The following is a 5,829-nucleotide window of genomic DNA, read 5'->3' on the forward strand; positions in this document are numbered from 1 at the left end:
TCCATTCAGTAAGCCTAGTCTTTTTTAAAATGATTTTGAGTTTCATTCCACATTTTTCTTTGCCTTTGTCCAGGATCTAATGTGATCACTTTCAGAGCAATCGGTAGAAAAAGCTGGGCACCATCTGCCTAGTACTTCTGGGCGCAGGGTTGTGGAAGCTAAGGTTCATGTGGGCCCTTAGGCCTTTGGTCTAACTGCTTTCACATATCTTTGATTTTCTTCACTCTCCTTTGCTCTGGATGGGGAGAAACCAATAGTTTTACTTTAGATGGCTCCTCTTAAGCTTTCAAGACCAGTTGCTACTCACCAAAATAGGATGTAGAACATTGTCTTTGTGGACTGTGTTGTGCCAGTTGACCTTCATGTCCCCTGAGACTATTCTGAGTCCGTGGGCCCAGTGACTCACTTCCTCAGGGATTTTGGTTATGGCAAAGAAGTTTTCATAACTTTGCCCCCTGTATGCTTTACTATATTCATGGTATTTGCAGCATATGTAAATAAATATGTAGAAATATCCTTTGTCAAACTATATATATTCGTGGGTATAGTACCATTCTTATTCCTACACTTATTTGGCCTTTATGTCTATATGTCCACTTGTAGATTATTGACTATTGTTATTACTATTATTTCAGGATTGTGTATGAATTAGTATTTACCTCTGTTGCCTTTAACTCTTGTACTCCTGCCAGCATCTTCCTTTCCTTGATCATTTTGTGCTGACCTTTCTCTTATTGTATATTGCCTTCCCCTTCATCCAAGTTAATATGTGTCTATGCTCTAGTTAGGAGCTCTGATAGCATAGTGCCTAAGGCACTTGACTGCTAACCAGAAGGCTGGTGGTTCAAACCCACCAGCCACTCCTCGGAAGGAAGGTTGGGCAATCTACTTCCGTAGTGATACTGCCTCGGAAACCCAAGGAGGGGTCGCCATGAGTAGGATATGACTCAACAGCAGTGGGCTTGGTTTTGGTTTTGATATTCTAGTTAGTGGTTTATCCCCTCTTCCCCTTTCATCCCTGGAAACCATCAATGAATATTTCTTTTTGTGCGAAAACCTTTTCTTGACTTTTCACAATAGTGGTCTTGTATAATATCTATCCTTTTGTGATTGATTAATTTCACTCAGTATAATATCCTCTAGGTTCATCCATGTTATGTTTCTCAGATTCATCATTGTTCTTTAACATCATGTAGTATTCCACTATGTGTATGTACCATATTTGTTTATGCACTTATCAGTTGACAGGCATTTGGGTTTGTTCCATCTTTTTGCTTTTGTGAATATTACGGTGATGAACATGGGTATGCATTTATCTGCTTGTGTCATGGCTTTTATTTCTCCAGGATATAGTAGTGGGGTTGCTTTATCCTATAGTATTTCTATTTCCAGTTTTTAAGGAAGCACCATACCGTTTTCCACAGTGGTCTTAACATTTCATAGTCCCACAAGCAGTGTATGAGGGTTCCAGGATCTCCACATCCTTGCCAGCATGTATGATTTAAAAAATTTTTTTTTTTTTTAAACTATGCTGTTACTGCTGAGGATAGATGATATCTCATTGTTATTTTGATTTGCATCTCTCTAATGGCCAATGATTGTGAGCATTTTCTCGTGAGTTTGTTGGCTGTCTGAATGTCTTCTTTGGTGAAGTGTCTGTTGGCATCCTCTGCCCATTTTTTACTTGGATTTTTGTCTTTTTGTTGTTGAGGTGTTGAAGTTGTTTATAAATTTTAGAGATTAGCCTCTTGTCTGATAAGTTGTTGCCAAATTTTTTTTTCCCAGTCTGTGGGTTCTCTTTTTACTCTTTTGATGCAATCTTTTGATGCACATAAGGGTCTACTTTTTAGGAGATCACAGTCATCTATTATGTCTTCTGGTGTTTGTGTGTTTTTAGTTATGTTTGATGGTGTATTTATGCCATATATTAGGGCCCCTAGGTTTGTCCCTGTTCTTTCTTTGATGGTCTCTGTAGTTTCAAGTTTTACATTCAGGTCTTTGATCCATCTTGAGTTAGTTTTTGTATATGGTGTGTGCAAAAAAGGCAAGGAGGCCACATCTCCTGACCTCCTCTAACCCCACGAGAGGAAGACAGGATCACCATCAGTAACCCAAGGCCTATTCCTGCAAGGCCAGACATGCTGCCTCCCTCCAGCCCTTTCACCAACCATTCCTCCCAGAGCACCCACCCCTCTCTCCTGGGTTTGATCATCGCTGCAGTGGCCACACAGAACTCATGGGTTTTATTAGGGAAGCACCAGGCTATAATTCAAGGTCAGGAAAAATGCTCAGTCTCTCTCCCAGCCCACAGTCTCTCTCCCAACAGTCTCTCACAGTCTCTTTCCCAACAGTGCATGTCCCTCGGTGTCTCACTCAGCAATGTGTGTCTCTTGTGTCTCTTTCCCAGCAGCGCGTGTCTCTTTTAGGAGCACGTCTTCCTCAACCAGCAGTCCGAGAGAGACTTCTTCTGCCTCTAGGAGGCCTCCTTTTGAGCCAGCAGAGTGGCCAAACTAACCAATCATAACATCAGAATTCTAAGCATCTGAGAGAGAGCAGGAACCTCCCAGAACGTTGCTTTGTGTTTTGCCCAACAGAAATACCCCAGGTAGATAACTTTTACAATCAGGAACTCCTCAGTTGCTCACAGCGAATTCCATCACAGAGTTTACAAAGGCTTATGGCTAGAAAAACCACACTAAATAATTTACTACACCCCAGTGTGAGATATGGGTACTGTTTCACTTTTCTGCAAGTAGATACCTAGTTTGGCCAGCACCATTTGTTGAAGAGACTATCTTTTCCTTATTTAATGAGTTTTGGCCCTTTGTCAAAGATCAGGTGTCTGTAAGTGGTTGGATTTATTTCTAGGTTCTCAATTAATAATTCAAATGTATTTTTAGTAGATGGTGACTAACATTAGTAAAGGCATTTAAAATAAGGAAGGCTTAGGGAATTGCTATTGCTAAATTTGTGATTGTCAAAGACAGAATATCCTTTATCTATTTCTTTGATCTCTATGAATCCAAAAGATAACATAGCTTAGGGGCAAAAAAAAAAAAATTCTGTATATTCTAGTACTGGTTGCCTTGAGATGATTCTGACTCATGTGTGTCAGAGTAGAACTGTGTACCGTAGACTGATTTCTTTGGAAGTACTTGCCAGGCCTTTCTTCTGAGGTGCCTCTGGGTGGACTCAAACCTCCAACCTTTTGGTTAGCAGCCGAACATGTTAACTGTTCGCACTACCTAGAGACTTCATATATGGATTGACATAGTGACTCCAACAATGGGCTCAAACATAGCAACAATTGTGAGGATTGAATAAGACTAGGTAGTGTTTCATTCTGTTATACATTTGGGTGCTGTGAGTCATAGCCAACTCAGCAGTACTTAACACCAACTTTATATATATATCCATATCTATCTATTATGTGTATATGGGTATATATTGTTGTTCTTGATATGTGCCATCGAGTCAGACCTGACTCATAGCGACCCCTCCTTGGGTTTCTGAGGCAGCATCACTACAGAAGTGGATTGCCCAACCTTCCTTCCAAGGAGTGGCTGGTGGGTTTGAACCGCCAGCCTTCTGGTTAGCAGTCAACTGCCTTAGGCACTATGCTACCAGAGCTCTACCCACTCCTTACTTATTGACATGGTTAATTTCCAGAGACAAGTTTGGTTATGCAAAAACTGGCCTTATAGAAAAATGGAGCATGACCACACCAGTTCACAAAATGGAAGATGAGTACGTTATTACATAATTGCCAAACCACTGAGAATCATGGCCCAGGTAGTTGACATATAACCTTAACCATCACAGCCAGCATTACTCTCACCTCGCAGGTTGTTGTTAGTTACAGCCAGACATATGTTGTTAATTTGCAAAATAGATAGTAGATGTTTTACTATTGGTGTAAATATCGGAATGCAAAATATCGGATAGTAGTCAATAAGTAAGGAATAGGTGTATAAATTATTGCTAAAGGGGCAAGGAGGCCACATCCTCTGACCTCCTCTAAAACCACAAGAAGACAGATCACCATCAGTAGCCCAAGGCCTACTCCTGGAAGTCCAAACATGCTGCCTCCCTCTAGCCCTTTCATCAACCCTGACACCCACCATTCCTCCCGCAGCACCCACCACCTCTCCGCTGGGTTCAGTAATTCACTGCAGTGGCCACACAGAACTCACAGACTATGAGGTTTATTAGGGAAGCACCAGGCTAAAATTCAAGTTCAGGAACAACACTCAATCTCTCTCAGCCTGCTGTCTCTTAGGCAACAGTCTGTCTCAGTCTCTCTCCCAGAAGTACGTGTCTCTCAGTGTCTCTTTCTCAGTAGTGTGTGTCTCTCAGGAGTGCGTTTCTCTCAACAGCACATCTTTCTCAGCCAGCAGTCAGAGAGACTCCTTCTGCCTCTAGAAGGGCTCCTTTTGAGCCTGACAGAGTGGCCAAACTAACTAATCATAATATCAGAATTCTATACACCTGGGAGAGAGGGTACTTCCCAGAAAATTACTTTGTGCTGTTCCCAACAGAAATACCCAAGGTGGATGACTTTAACAATCAGGAGCTACTCAGTTTCTAATAGGAAATTCCACCATGGAGTTTACAAAGACTTATGGCTAGAAAAGCCATACCAGGTAATTTACTACACAGCAATTATATAATAGTATTTCTGTGTATACCCATTACCCCATTGCCATCAAGTAGATTCTGACTCATAGCTACCTTGTAGAACAGAGTAGAACTGCCCCATAGAGTTTCCAAAGCTGTAATCCTTATGGAAGCAGGCTGCTATTTCTTTCTCCCATGATAGAACTGGTAGATCCAAACTTTTGACCTTTCAGTTAGCAGCCAAGCACTTAACCACTGTGCCACCAAGGCTCCTATATCTGTTTGTATCCAACCCAAACCAAACCCACTGCCATCGAGTTGATTCTGACTCATAGCAGCCCCCACTGGGTTTCCAAGGCTGTAAATCTGTAAAGAAGTAAATTGCCTCATCTTCATCCTGTGTAGCAGCTGGTGAGTTTGAACCACCAGCCTTCTGGTTAGGAGCCAAATAAATGCCTTACCAGCTGCACCACTCAAACCAAACCAAACTCACTGCCGTCTAGTTGGATTCAACTCATAGCAACCCCTCCTTGGGTTTCTGAGGCAGTATCTCTATGGAAGTAGATAGCCCAGTCTTCCTTCCGAGGAGTGGCTAGTGGGTTTAAACTGCCAGCCTTCTAGTTAGCAGTCAAATGTCTTAGGCACTACACCACAAGCACCTTTTATCTGTTTATAGTGGTTATTAATTACAGTGAGGTGTGAACTCAAGGGTGAAAAATATGATGGTCAAGGTAACACCAGTGCTAGGTCTTGTGTGTCTACGTGAAATTCTCACACCATCAAAGTTATGAAATTGAAGATTATTGAGGAAAAAAAGCCTACTTTAAATATGAGGGAGCTCTGGTGGTGGTAGCATAGTGGCTAAGGCACTTGACTACTAACCAGAAGGCTGCCGATTCGAACCCATCAGCCACTCCTCGGAAGGAAGGTTGGGCAATCTATTTCCATAGTGATAGCACCTCAGAAACCCAAGGAGGGGTCACTATGAGTCAACCCGACTCCACAGCAATGGTTGTGTTTGTGTCTAAATATGAGGATACTAGGTTTATTCTCAACCAATCCTCCAGTGACAGCTGTGCTTGTCTGGGAGATTTAAGTTTGTAATTGTGGTAGATATCTGAATGGATAGGACTTATTTTGATGGTCTCTGTTTGGCCTACTTCCTCATCTAGTCTGTTTGAAATTCCCTGAAAGGAGATTTTTTTTTTTTTT

The sequence above is a fragment of the Orycteropus afer genome, unplaced genomic scaffold (assembly GCF_000298275.1).
Source record: "Orycteropus afer afer isolate SDZICR_OR568_19922 unplaced genomic scaffold, OryAfe1.0 scaffold00087, whole genome shotgun sequence".
Taxonomy (NCBI): domain Eukaryota; kingdom Metazoa; phylum Chordata; class Mammalia; order Tubulidentata; family Orycteropodidae; genus Orycteropus; species Orycteropus afer.